Source organism: Oncorhynchus clarkii, chromosome 26 (assembly GCF_045791955.1).
Source record: "Oncorhynchus clarkii lewisi isolate Uvic-CL-2024 chromosome 26, UVic_Ocla_1.0, whole genome shotgun sequence".
Classification (NCBI taxonomy): domain Eukaryota; kingdom Metazoa; phylum Chordata; class Actinopteri; order Salmoniformes; family Salmonidae; genus Oncorhynchus; species Oncorhynchus clarkii.
The window spans coordinates 46,534,072-46,549,852 of NC_092172.1; positions in this window are offsets into that span (position 1 = coordinate 46,534,072).

Genomic DNA, 15,781 nt, shown 5'->3' on the forward strand with positions numbered 1-15,781 from the left:
GTGAAACAGAGTCCGTCTGTAGAATGTGTCTGTGATCCCTGTGAAAACACTGTGAGGTGAAACAGAGTCCGTCTGTAGAATGTGTCTGTGAACCCAGACAGTGGTCTGGATGATGGGTATCATGGAGGAGTAGGGGAGGACCGTGGGGAGGACCGAGGGTGAGACAGTGGGGGAGGACCGTGGGGGAGACAGTGGGGGAGGACCGTGTGGGAGACAGTGGGGAGGACCGTAGGTGAGACAGTGGGGGAGGACTGTGGGGGACACAGTGGGGGAGGACCGTGGGTGAGACAGTAGGGGAGGACCGTGGGGGAGACAGTGGGGAGGACCGTAGGTGAGACAGTGGGGGAGAACCGTGGGGGACACAGTGGGGGAGGACCGTGGGTGAGACAGTAGGGGAGGACCGTGGGTGAGACAGTATGGGAGGACCGTGGGGGACACAGTGGGGGAGGACCGTGGGTGAGACAGTAGGGGAGGACCGTGGGTGAGACAGTATGGGAGGACCGTGGGGGAGACAGTAGGGGAGGACCGTGGGGGAGACAGTAGGGGAGGACCGTGGGGGAGACAGTAGGGGAGGACCGTAGGTGAGACAGTAGGGGAGGACCGTGGGGGAGACAGTGGGGGAGGACCGTGGGGGAAACATTGGGGGAGCACCGTGGGGGAGACAGTAGGGGAGGACCGTGGGGGAGACAGTGGGGGATGACCGTAAGTGAGACAGTAGGGGGGACTGTGGGGGAGACAGTAGGGGAGGACCGTGGGGGAGACAGTAGGGGAGGACCGTAGGTGAGACAGTAGGGGAGGACCGTGGGTGAGACAGTAGGGGAGGACCGTGGGTGAGACAGAAGGGGAGGACCGTGGGGGAGGACCGTGGGGGGTTGATGAGGGAACAACAACGATACCAACACTGTCTCTGGTCTCTGGGTTGCATCCCAAATGGAATCGTAGTCACTGTATAAATTAGTGCACTACTTTGACCAGAAATGGGGTCCAATTTGGGACATCACTTGGTTGTTCCTGTTCCTTCACCTCACGGTCGCCCTCCACTGCAGACTAGGTCCAAACTAAATCCTTTACCTGTCTGTTGCTGACCTGACCAAGAGTATGGTATGGGTTATGGCCCAAATATAACTCCACTGCCTATATAGTCCAGTATTTTTGACCAGGGCCAATAAGGCACTATTGTGCACTGTATAGGGAGTATTTTGCCATTTGGGACACAATCATGGAGAACATTGGCTGGTTTTGGGAACAGATTGCCCTGTTCAGACCACAGCCAGCCTGAGAGGTCTTCGTGAACACAGAGGTAAAGAGATCCTTTATAGAGCCTGACAGGTGATAGTTGTCTTTATAGAGCCTGACAGGTGATAGTTGTCTTTATAGAGTCTGACAGGTGATAGTTGTCTTTATAGAGCCTGACAGGTGATAGCTGTCTTTATAGAGCCTGACGGGTGGTAGTCTTTATAGAGCCTGACAGGTGATAGTTGTCTTTATAGAGTCTGACAGGTGATAGTTGTCTTTATAGAGTCTGACAGGTGATAGTCTTTATAGAGTCTGACAGGTGATAGTCTTTATAGAGCCTGACAGGTGATAGTTGTCTTTATAGAGTCTGACAGGTGATAGTCTTTATAGAGCCTGACAGGTGATAGTTGTCTTTATAGAGCCTGACAGGTGATAGTTGTCTTTATAGAGTCTGACAGGTGATAGTTGTCTTTATAGAGCCTGACAGGTGATAGTTGTCTTTATAGAGTCTGACAGGTGATAGTTATCTTTATAGAGTCTGACAGGTGATAGTTGTCTTTATAGAGTCTGACAGGTGATAGTTGTCTTTATAGAGTCTGACAGGTGATAGTCTTTATAGAGCCTGACAGGTGATAGTTGTCTTTATAGAGCCTGACAGGTGATAGTTGTCTTTATAGAGTCTGAAAGGTGATAGTTGTCTTTATAGAGCCTGACAGGTGATAGTTGTCTTTATAGAGTCTGACAGGTGATAGTTGTCTTTATAGAGTCTGACAGGTGATAATCTTTATAGAGCCTGACAGGTGATAGTTGTCTTTATAGAGTCTGACAGGTGATAGTTGTCTTTATAGAGCCTGACAGGTGATAGTCTTTAGAGCCTGACAGGTGATAGTTGTCTTTATAGAGTCTGACAGGTGATAGTTGTCTTTATAGAGCCTGACAGGTGATAGTTGTCTTTATAGAGCCTGACAGGTGATAGTCTTTAGAGCCTGACAGGTGATAGTTGTCTTTATAGAGCCTGACAGGTGATAGTCTTTATAGAGCCTGACAGGTGATAGTTGTCTTTATAGAGCCTGACAGGTGATAGTTATCTTTACAGAGCCTGACAGGTGATAGTTGTCTTTATAGAGTCTGACAGGTGATAGTTGTCTTTATAGAGTCTGACAGGTGATAGTCTTTATAGAGCCTGACAGGTGATAGTTGTCTTTATAGAGCCTGACAGGTGATAGTTGTCTTTATAGAGTCTGACAGGTGATAGTTGTCTTTATAGAGCCTGACAGGTGATAGTTGTCTTTATAGAGTCTGACAGGTGATAGTTATCTTTATAGAGTCTGACAGGTGATAGTTGTCTTTATAGAGTCTGACAGGTGATAGTTGTCTTTATAGAGTCTGACAGGTGATAGTCTTTATAGAGCCTGACAGGTGATAGTTGTCTTTATAGAGCCTGACAGGTGATAGTTGTCTTTATAGAGTCTGAAAGGTGATAGTTGTCTTTATAGAGCCTGACAGGTGATAATTGTCTTTATAGAGTCTGACAGGTGATAGTTGTCTTTATAGAGTCTGACAGGTGATAATCTTTATAGAGTCTGACAGGTGATAGTTGTCTTTATAGAGTCTGACAGGTGATAGTTGTCTTTATAGAGCCTGACAGGTGATAGTCTTTAGAGCCTGACAGGTGATAGTTGTCTTTATAGAGTCTGACAGGTGATAGTTGTCTTTATAGAGCCTGACAGGTGATAGTTGTCTTTATAGAGCCTGACAGGTGATAGTCTTTAGAGCCTGACAGGTGATAGTTGTCTTTATAGAGCCTGACAGGTGATAGTTGTCTTTATAGAGCCTGACAGGTGATAGTTATCTTTATAGAGCCTGACAGGTGATAGTTGTCTTTATAGAGTCTGACAGGTGATAGTTGTCTTTATAGAGTCTGACAGGTGATAGTTGTCTTTATAGAGTCTGACAGGTGATAGTTGTCTTTATAGAGTCTGACAGGTGATAGTTGTCTTTATAGAGTCTGACAGGTGATAGTTGTCTTTATAGAGTCTGACAGGTGATAGTTGTCTTTATAGAGTCTGACAGGTGATAGTTGTCTTTCTAGAGTCTGACAAGTGATAGTCTTTATAGAGTCTGACAGGTGATAGTTGTCTTTATAGAGCCTGACAGGTGAAAGTTGTCTTTCTAGAGTCTGACAGGTGATAGTTGTCTTTATAGAGCCTGACAGGTGATAGTTGTCTTTATAGAGTCTGACAGGTGATAGTCTTTATAGAGTCTGACAGGTGATAGTTGTCTTTATAGAGTCTGACAGGTGATAGTTGTCTTTATAGAGTCTGACAGGTGATAGTTGTCTTTATAGCGTCTGACAGGTGATAGTCTTTATAGAGCCTGACAGGTGATAGTCTTTAGAGCCTGACAGGTGATAGTTGTCTTTATAGAGCCTGACAGGTGATAGTTGTCTTTATAGAGTCTGACAGGTGATAGTTGTCTTTATAGAGCCTGACAGGTGATAGTTGTCTATAGAGTCTGACAGGTGATAGTTATCTTTATAGAGTCTGACAGGTGATAGTTGTCTTTATAGAGTCTGACAGGTGATAGTTGTCTTTATAGAGCCTGACAGGTGAAAGTCTTTAGAGCCTGACAGGTGATAGTTGTCTTTATAGAGTCTGACAGGTGATAGTTGTCTTTATAGAGCCTGACAGGTGATAGTTGTCTTTATAGAGTCTGACAGGTGATAGTCTTTATAGAGTCTGACAGGTGATAGTCTTTATAGAGCCTGACAGGTGATAGTTGTCTTTATAGAGTCTGACAGGTGATAGTCTTTATAGAGCCTGACAGGTGATAGTTGTCTTTATAGAGCCTGACAGGTGATAGTTGTCTTTATAGAGTCTGACAGGTGATAGTTGTCTTTATAGAGCCTGACAGGTGATAGTTGTCTTTATAGAGTCTGACAGGTGATAGTTATCTTTATAGAGTCTGACAGGTGATAGTTGTCTTTATAGAGTCTGACAGGTGATAGTTGTCTTTATAGAGTCTGACAGGTGATAGTCTTTATAGAGCCTGACAGGTGATAGTTGTCTTTATAGAGCCTGACAGGTGATAGTTGTCTTTATAGAGTCTGAAAGGTGATAGTTGTCTTTATAGAGCCTGACAGGCGATAGTTGTCTTTATAGAGTCTGACAGGTGATAGTTGTCTTTATAGAGTCTGACAGGTGATAATCTTTATAGAGCCTGACAGGTGATAGTTGTCTTTATAGAGTCTGACAGGTGATAGTTGTCTTTATAGAGCCTGACAGGTGATAGTCTTTAGAGCCTGACAGGTGATAGTTGTCTTTATAGAGTCTGACAGGTGATAGTTGTCTTTATAGAGCCTGACAGGTGATAGTTGTCTTTATAGAGCCTGACAGGTGATAGTCTTTAGAGCCTGACAGGTGATAGTTGTCTTTATAGAGCCTGACAAGTGATAGTCTTTATAGAGCCTGACAGGTGATAGTTGTCTTTATAGAGCCTGACAGGTGATAGTTGTCTTTATAGAGTCTGACAGGTGATAGTTGTCTTTATAGAGTCTGACAGGTGATAGTTGTCTTTCTAGAGTCTGACAGGTGATAGTTGTCTTTATAGAGTCTGACAGGTGATAGTTGTCTTTATAGAGTCTGACAGGTGATAGTTGTCTTTATAGAGTCTGACAGGTGATAGTTGTCTTTATAGCGTCTGACAGGTGATAGTTGTCTTTATAGAGCCTGACAGGTGATAGTTGTCTTTATAGAGCCTGACAGGTGATAGTTGTCTTTATAGAGTCTGACAGGTGATAGTTGTCTTTATAGAGTCTGACAGGTGATAGTTGTCTTTATAGAGCCTGACAGGTGATAGTTGTCTATAGAGTCTGACAGGTGATAGTTATCTTTATAGAGTCTGACAGGTGATAGTTGTCTTTATAGAGTCTGACAGGTGATAGTTGTCTTTATAGAGCCTGACAGGTGAAAGTCTTTAGAGCCTGACAGGTGATAGTTGTCTTTATAGAGTCTGACAGGTGATAGTTGTCTTTATAGAGCCTGACAGGTGATAGTTGTCTTTATAGAGCCTGACAGGTGATAGTTGTCTTTATAGAGTCTGACAGGTGATAGTTATCTTTATAGAGTCTGACAGGTGATAGTTGTCTTTATAGAGTCTGACAGGTGATAGTTGTCTTTATAGAGTCTGACAGGTGATAGTCTTTATAGAGCCTGACAGGTGATAGTTGTCTTTATAGAGCCTGACAGGTGATAGTTGTCTTTATAGAGTCTGAAAGGTGATAGTTGTCTTTATAGAGCCTGACAGGCGATAGTTGTCTTTATAGAGTCTGACAGGTGATAGTTGTCTTTATAGAGTCTGACAGGTGATAATCTTTATAGAGCCTGACAGGTGATAGTTGTCTTTATAGAGTCTGACAGGTGATAGTTGTCTTTATAGAGCCTGACAGGTGATAGTCTTTAGAGCCTGACAGGTGATAGTTGTCTTTATAGAGTCTGACAGGTGATAGTTGTCTTTATAGAGCCTGACAGGTGATAGTTGTCTTTATAGAGCCTGACAGGTGATAGTCTTTAGAGCCTGACAGGTGATAGTTGTCTTTATAGAGCCTGACAAGTGATAGTCTTTATAGAGCCTGACAGGTGATAGTTGTCTTTATAGAGCCTGACAGGTGATAGTTGTCTTTATAGAGTCTGACAGGTGATAGTTGTCTTTATAGAGTCTGACAGGTGATAGTTGTCTTTCTAGAGTCTGACAGGTGATAGTTGTCTTTATAGAGTCTGACAGGTGATAGTTGTCTTTATAGAGTCTGACAGGTGATAGTTGTCTTTATAGCGTCTGACAGGTGATAGTTGTCTTTATAGAGCCTGACAGGTGATAGTTGTCTTTATAGAGTCTGACAGGTGATAGTTGTCTTTATAGAGTCTGACAGGTGATAGTCTTTATAGAGTCTGACAGGTGATAGTTGTCTTTATAGAGCCTGACAGGTGAAAGTTGTCTTTCTAGAGTATGACAGGTGATAGTTGTCTTTATAGAGCCTGACAGGTGATAGTTGTCTTTATAGAGCCTGACAGGTGATAGTTGTCTTTATAGAGTCTTACAGGTGATAGTTGTCTTTATAGAGTCTGACAGGTGATAGTTGTCTTCATAGAGTCTGACAGGTGATAGTTGTCTTTATAGCGTCTGACAGGTGATAGTCTTTATAGAGCCTGACAGGTGATAGTCTTTAGAGCCTGATAGGTGATAGTTGTCTTTATAGAGCCTGACAGGTGATAGTCTTTATAGAGCCTGACATGTGATAGTTGTCTTTATAGTGCCTGACAGGTGATAGTTATCTTTATAGAGCCTGACAGGTGATAGTTGTCTTTATAGAGTCTGACAGGTGATAGTTGTCTTTATAGAGTCTGACAGGTGATAGTTGTCTTTATAGAGTCTGACAGGTGATAGTTGTCTTTATAGAGCCTGACAGGTGATAGTTGTCTTTATAGAGCCTGACAGGTGATAGTTGTCTTTATAGAGCCTGACAGGTGATAGTTGTCTTTATAGAGCCTGACAGGTGATAGTTGTCTTTATAGAGTCTGACAGGTGATAGTTGTCTTTATAGAGTCTGACAGGTGATAGTCTTTATAGAGCCTGACAGGTGATAGTTGTCTTTATAGAGTCTGACAGGTGATAGTTGTCTTTATAGAGCCTGACAGGTGATAGTTGTCTTTATAGAGTCTGACAGGTGATAGTTGTCTTTATAGAGCCTGACAGGTGATAGTTGTCTTTATAGAGTCTGACAGGTGATAGTCTTTATAGAGTCTGACAGGTGATAGTTGTCTTTATAGAGCCTGACAGGTGAAAGTTGTCTTTCTAGAGTCTGACAGGTGATAGTTGTCTTTATAGAGCCTGACAGGTGATAGTTGTCTTTATAGAGTCTGACAGGTGATAGTCTTTATAGAGTCTGACAGGTGATAGTTGTCTTTATAGAGTCTGACAGGTGTTAGTTGTCTTTATAGAGTCTGACAGGTGATAGTTGTCTTTATAGCGTCTGACAGGTGATAGTCTTTATAGAGCCTGACAGGTGATAGTCTTTAGAGCCTGACAGGTGATAGTTGTCTTTATAGAGCCTGACAGGTGATAGTCTTTATAGAGCCTGACAGGTGATAGTTGTCTTTATAGTGCCTGACAGGTGATAGTTATCTTTATAGAGCCTGACAGGTGATAGTTGTCTTTATAGAGTCTGACAGGTGATAGTTGTCTTTATAGAGTCTGACAGGTGATAGTTGTCTTTATAGAGTCTGACAGGTGATAGTTGTCTTTATAGAGCCTGACAGGTGATAGTTGTCTTTATAGAGCCTGACAGGTGATAGTTGTCTTTATAGAGCCTGACAGGTGATAGTTGTCTTTATAGAGTCTGACAGGTGATAGTTGTCTTTATAGAGCCTGACAGGTGATAGTTGTCTTTATAGAGTCTGACAGGTGATAGTTGTCTTTATAGAGTCTGACAGGTGATAGTCTTTATAGAGCCTGACAGGTGATAGTTGTCTTTATAGAGTCTGACAGGTGATAGTTGTCTTTATAGAGCCTGACAGGTGATAGTTGTCTTTATAGAGTCTGACAGGTGATAGTTATCTTTATAGAGTCTGACAGGTGATAGTTGTCTTTATAGAGCCTGACAGGTGATAGTCTTCATAGAGTCTGACAGGTGATAGTTTTCTTTATAGAGCCTGACAGGTGATAGTCTTTAGAGCCTGACAGGTGATAGTTGTCTTTATAGAGTCTGACAGGTGATAGTTGTCTTTATAGAGCCTGACAGGTGATAGTTGTCTTTATAGAGTCTGACAGGTGATAGTTGTCTTTATAGAGCCTGACAGGTGATAGTTGTCTTTATAGAGTCTGACAGGTGATAGTTGTCTTTATAGAGCCTGACAGGTGATAGTTGTCTTTATAGAGTCTGACAGGTGATAGTTGTCTTTATAGAGCCTGACAGGTGATAGTTGTCTTTATAGAGCCTGACAGGTGATAGTTGTCTTTATAGAGTCTGACAGGTGATAGTCTTTATAGAGTCTGAGAGGTGATAGTTGTCTTTATAGAGTCTGACAGGTGATAGTTGTCTTTATAGAGTCTGACAGGTGATAGTTATCTTTATAGAGCATGACAGGTGATAGTTGTCTTCATAGAGCCTGACAGGTGATAGTCTTTATAGAGTCTGACAGGTGATAGTCTTTATAGAGTCTGACAGGTGATAGTTGTCTTTATAGAGCCTGGCAGGTGATAGTTGTCTTTATAGAGCCTGACAGGTGATAGTTGTCTTTATAGAGTCTGACAGGTGATAGTTGTCTTTATAGAGCCTGACAGGTGATAGTCTTTATAGAGCCTGGCAGGTGATAGTTGTCTTTATAGAGCCTGACAGGTGATAGTTGTCTTTATAGAGTCTGACATTAGCCTGTAATAAAGTCAGGGATGTGTCACAATCACATGGCTCTGGTCTTCCTCTCTCTCTCATTGTCTCTCTCAATTCAATTCAATTCAATGGGCTTTATTGTCATGGGAGACATATGTTAACATTGCCAAAGCATGTGAAGTAGATAATTTGCAAAGTGAAATAAACAATAAAAGTGAACAGTAAACATTACACTCACAGAAGTTCCAAAATAACTTTTGTCTCTCTCTGTCTCTTTCTCCCGCTCTCTCTCTCTCTCTCTTTCTCTCTCTCTCTCTTTCTCTCTCTCCTCTCCTGAGACAGTCAGCTATGTCTCTCAGTGTATGTATCTTGTGAATAATGATGCTGAAGGAATTGTCCACCGTTTTAGGATTCCGTAACCTCTACCCCCGAGCCATAAGACTCCTGAACAGCTAATCAAATGTCTACCCAGACCCTTCTTTTACACTGCTGCTACTCTCTGTTTATCATCTATGTATAGTCACTTTAATAACTCTACCTACATGTAAATATTACCTCCATTACCTCGACACCGGTGCCTCCGCACATTGACTCTGTACTGGTACCCCCTATATACAGCCTCCACATTGACTCTGTACTGGTACCCCCTATATACAGCCTCCACATTGACTCTGTACTGGTACCCCCTATATACAGCCTCCACATTGACTCTGTACTGGTACCCCCTGTATATAGCCTCCACATTGACTCTGTACCGGTACCCCCTGTATATAGCCTCCACATTGACTCTGTACTGGTACCCCCTGTATATAGCCTCCACATTGACTCTGTACCGGTACCCCCTGTATATAGCCTCCACATTGACTCTGTACTGGTACCCCCTGTATATAGCCTCCACATTGACTCTGTACCGGTACCCCCTGTATATAGCCTCCACATTGACTCAGTACCGGTACCCCCTGTATATAGCCTCCACATTGACTCTGTACCGGTACCCCCTGTATATAGCCTCCACATTGACTCTGTACCGGTACCCCCCTGTATATAGCCTCCACATTGACTCTGTACTGGTACCCCCTATATACAGCCTCCACATTGACTCTGTAATGGTACCCCCTATATACAGCCTCCACATTGACTCTGTACTGGTACCCCCTATATACAGCCTCCACATTGACTCTGTACTGGTACCTCCTATATACAGCCTCCACATTGACTCTGTACTGGTACCCCCTATATACAGCCTCCACATTGACTCTGTACTGGTACCCCCTATATACAGCCTCCACATTGACTCTGTACTGGTACCCCCTATATACAGCCTCCACATTGACTCTGTACTGGTACCTCCTATATACAGCCTCCACATTGACTCTGTACTGGTACCCCCTATATACAGCCTCCACATTGACTCTGTACCGGTACCCCCTATATACAGCCTCCACATTGACTCTGTACCGGTACCCCCTATATACAGCCTCCACATTGACTCTGTACTGGTACCCCCTATATACAGCCTCCACATTGACTCTGTACTGGTACCCCCTATATACAGCCTCCACATTGACTCTGTACTGGTACCCCCTGTATATAGCCTCCACATTGACTCTGTACTGGTACCCCCTGTATACAGCCTCCACATTGACTCTGTACTGGTACCCCCTGTATATAGTCTCCACATTGACTCTGTACCGGTACCTCCTGTATATAGCCTCCACATTGACTCTGTACCGGTACCCCCTGTATATAGCCTCCACATTGACTCTGTACCGGTGCCCCCGCACATTGACTCTGTACTGGTACCCCCTGTATATAGCCTCCACATTGACTCTGTACTGGTACCCCCTATATACAGCCTCCACATTGACTCTGTACTGGTACCCCCTGTATATAGCCTCCACATTGACTCTGTACCGGTACCCCCTGTATATAGCCTCCACATTGACTCTGTACCGGTACCCCCTGTATATAGCCTCCACATTGACTCTGTACTGGTACCCCCTGTATATAGCCTCCACATTGACTCTGTACTGGTACCCCCTGTATATAGCCTCCACATTGGCTCTGTACTGGTACCCCCTGTATATAGCCTCCACATTGGCTCTGTACTGGTACCCCCTGTATATAGCCTCCACATTGACTCTGTACTGGTACCCCCTATATACAGCCTCCACATTGGCTCTGTACTGGTACCCCCTATATACAGCCTCCACATTGACTCTGTACTGGTACCCCCTGTATACAGCCCCACTATTGTTATTTACTGCTGCTCTTTAATTATTTGTTACTTTTATTTTCAATTTTCAATTTTTAACTTATCTATTTTTTACTTAATGTTTTTTGTAAAATGTATTTCTTAAAGCATTGGTAGTTAAGGGCTTGTAAGTAAGCATTTCACTTTAAGGTCTACACCTGTTGAAAAATGTGATTTGTCTGCTGTCTCCCTCCTCTCCCGAGACAGTCAGCTGTGTCTCTTAGTGCATGGCTCGTGTCTGTTGAAGAACCATCATCACTCTACTCCTCTTCTTTTCTCTCTCTCTCTCTCTCCTTTCTCTCTTCCTTGTCTTCCCTCTCTTCTCTCTCTGAAGTGAACATCTGCGCTGCGTTCCAACAGCATGGTGAGCCTGTCCTCCAGTTCCATCAGGCACCACCAGATGCTCCCTCTCCTCCAACGGTTGTTCTGCTCCGGGCCTCAGCTGACGAAATGCTAATTACCAGGATGTTATATTCTAATCAGATTCATGCCGTGGGTACAGTACAGCAAGGCAGCAGCACTATAGGCAGTGTCCAAAATGACACCCTATTCCCTATTTTTTACACAGTTTTTGACCAGAGCCCTACTAATCAGGGAATAGTATGCTATTTGGGATGCAGAACCTGTCTTTATGTTTAAGACTCAATGAGGATAACAGGAGAGGGAAAAGTTATCCACTTCTGTTGCCGTGTGTGTGTGTGTGTGTGTGTGTGTGTGTGTGTGTGTGTGTGTGTGTGTGTGTGTGTGTGTGTGTGTGTGTGTGTGTGTGTGTGTGTGTGTGTGTGCTTATTTTTTACATTATTGAGGTGCTGGTGTATTTAGAACTGAGAGATGCTTATCAGATATTTGGCCTCCAATTCACAGATCAGTGGTTTGTTTCTGAAGAACTGCACTTTCTGTGAATTTGGAGGACTTTGAAGGAAGCAGCTGGACCGGACACTGCATTGTGATGTACTTAGAGTTCCAGAACACTGAAGATCCATCAGAATATTACAGATACAGAACACTGAAGGTCCAGCAGAATATTACAGATACAGAACACTGAAGGCCCATCAGAATATTACAGATACAGAACACTGAAGGCCCATCAGAATATTACAGATACAGAACACTGAAGACCCAGTAGAATATTACAGATACAGAACACTGAAGGCCCATCAGAATATTACAGATACAGAACACTGAAGACCCAGTAGAATATTACAGATACAGAACACTGAAGATCCAGTAGAATATTACAGATACAGAACACTGAAGACCCAGTAGAATATTACAGATACAGAACACTGAAGGTCCAGCAGAATATTACAGATACAGAACACTGAAGGCCCATCAGAATATTACAGATACAGAACACTGAAGACCCATCAGAATATTACAGATACAGAACACTGAAGGCCCTTCAGAATATTACAGATACAGAACACTGAGGACCCATCAGAATATTACAGATACAGAACACTGAAGACCCATCAGAATATTACAGATACAGAACACTGAAGACCCATCAGAATATTACAGATACAGAACACTGAAGACCCATCAGAATATTACAGATACAGAACACTGAAGACCCATCAGAATATTACAGATACAGAACACTGAAGACCCATCAGAATATTACAGATACAGAACACTGAAGGTCCATCAGAATATTACAGATACAGAACACTGAAGGTCCATCAGAATATTACAGATACAGAACACTGAAGACCCATCAGAATATTACAGATACAGAACACTGAAGACCCATCAGAATATTACAGATACAGAACACTGAAGGCCCATCAAAATATTACAGATACAGAACACTGAAGACCATCAGAATATTACAGATACAGAACACTGAAGACCCATCAGAATATTACAGATACAGAACACTGAAGACCCATAAGAATATTACAGATACAGAACACTGAAGGTCCATCAGAATATTACAGATACAGAACACTGAAGACCCATCAGAATATTACAGATACAGAACACTGAAGACCCATCAGAATATTACAGATACAGAACACTGAAGGTCCATCAGAATATTACAGATACAGAACACTGAAGACCATCAGAATATTACAGATACAGAACACTGAAGACCCATCAGAATATTACAGATACAGAACACTGAAGACCCATCAGAATATTACAGATACAGAACACTGAAGGTCCATCAGAATATTACAGATACAGAACACTGAAGACCCATCAGAATATTACAGATACAGAACACTGAAGACCCATCAGAATATTACAGATACAGAACACTGAAGGTCCATCAGAATATTACAGATACAGAACACTGAAGACTCATCAGAATAATACAGATACAGAACACTGAAGGTCCATCAGAATATTACAGATACAGAACACTGAAGACCCAGCAGAATATTACAGATACAGAACACTGAAGGTCCATCAGAATATTACAGATACAGAACACTGAAGACCCATCAGAATATTACAGATACAGAACACTGAAGGCCCATCAGAATATTACAGATACAGAACACTGAAGACCATCAGAATATTACAGATACAGAACACTGAAGACCCATCAGAATATTACAGATACAGAACACCGAAGACCCATCAGAATATTACAGATACAGAACACTGAAGGTCCATCAGAATATTACAGATACAGAACACTGAAGACCCATCAGAATATTACAGATACAGAACACTGAAGACCCATCAGAATATTACAGATACAGAACACTGAAGGTCCATCAGAATATTACAGATACAGAACACTGAAGACTCATCAGAATAATACAGATACAGAACACTGAAGGTCATTCAGAATATTACAGATACAGAACACTGAAGGCCCATCAGAATATTACAGATACAGAACACTGAAGACCCATCAGAATATTACAGATACAGAACACTGAAGACCCATCAGAATATTACAGATACAGAACACTGAAGACCCATCAGAATATTACAGATACAGAACACTGAAGACCTATCAGAATATTACAGATACAGAACACTGAAGGCCCATCAGAATATTACAGATACAGAACACTGAAGACCCATCAGAATATTACAGATACAGAACACTGAAGACCCATCAGAATATTACAGATACAGAACACTGAAGGTCCATCAGAATATTACAGATACAGAACACTGAAGACCCATCAGAATATTACAGATACAGAACACTGAAGACCCATCAGAATATTACAGATACAGAACACTGAAGGCCCATCAGAATATTACAGATACAGAACACTGAAGACCCATCAGAATATTACAGATACAGAACACTGAAGACCCATCAGAATATTACAGATACAGAACACTGAAGACCCATCAGAATATTACAGATACAGAACACTGAAGGTCCATCAGAATATTACAGATACAGAACACTGAAGACCCATCAGAATATTACAGATACAGAACACTGAAGACCCATCAGAATATTACAGATACAGAACACTGAAGGTCCATCAGAATATTACAGATACAGAACACTGAAGGTCCATCAGAATATTACAGATACAGAACACTGAAGACCATCAGCATATTACAGATACAGAACACTGAAGGTCCATCAGAATATTACAGATACAGAACACTGAAGACCCATCAGAATATTACAGATACAGAACACTGAAGACCCATCAGAATATTACAGATACAGAACACTGAAGGTCCAGCAGAATATTACAGATACAGAACACTGAAGGTTCATCAGAATATTACAGATACAGAACACTGAAGACCATCAGCATATTACAGATACAGAACACTGAAGACCATCAGAATATTACAGATACGGAACACTGAAGGTCCATCAGAATATTACAGATACAGAACACTGAAGGCCCATCAGAATATTACAGATACAGAACACTGAAGACCCATCAGAATATTACAGATACAGAACACTGAAGACCCATCAGAATATTACAGATACAGAACACTGAAGACCCATCAGAATATTACAGATACAGAACACTGAAGACCCATCAGAATATTACAGATACAGAACACTGAAGACCCATCAGAATATTACAGATACAGAACACTGAAGACCATCAGCATATTACAGATACAGAACACTGAAGGTCCATCAGAATATTACAGATACAGAACACTGAAGACCCATCAGCATATTACAGATACGGAACACTGAAGGTCCATCAGAATATTACAGATACAGAACACTGAAGGTCCATCAGAATGTTACAGATACAGAACACTGAAGACCCATCAGAATATTACAGATACAGAACACTGAAGACCCATCAGAATATTACAGATACAGAACACTGAAGACCCATCAGAATATTACAGATACAGAACACTGAAGACCATCAGCATATTACAGATACAGAACACTGAAGGTCCAGCAGAATATTACAGATACAGAACACTGAAGGCCCATCAGAATATTACAGATACAGAACACTGAAGACACAGCAGAATATTACAGATACAGAACACTGAAGACCCATCAGAATATTACAGATACAGAACACTGAAGACCCATCAGAATATTACAGATACGGAACACTGAAGGTCCATCAGAATATTACAGATACAGAACACTGAAGACCCATCAGAATATTACAGATACAGAACACTGAAGACCCATCAGAATATTACAGATACAGAACACTGAAGACCCATCAGAATATTACAGATACAGAACACTGAAGACCCATCAGAATATTACAGATACAGAACACTGAAGGCCCATCAGAATATTACAGATACGGAACACTGAAGGTCCATCAGAATATTACAGATACAGAACACTGAAGGCCCATCAGAATATTACAGATACAGAACACTGAAGACCCATCAGAATATTACAGATACAGAACACTGAAGGCCCATCAGAATATTACAGATACAGAACACTGAAGACCCATCAGAATATTACA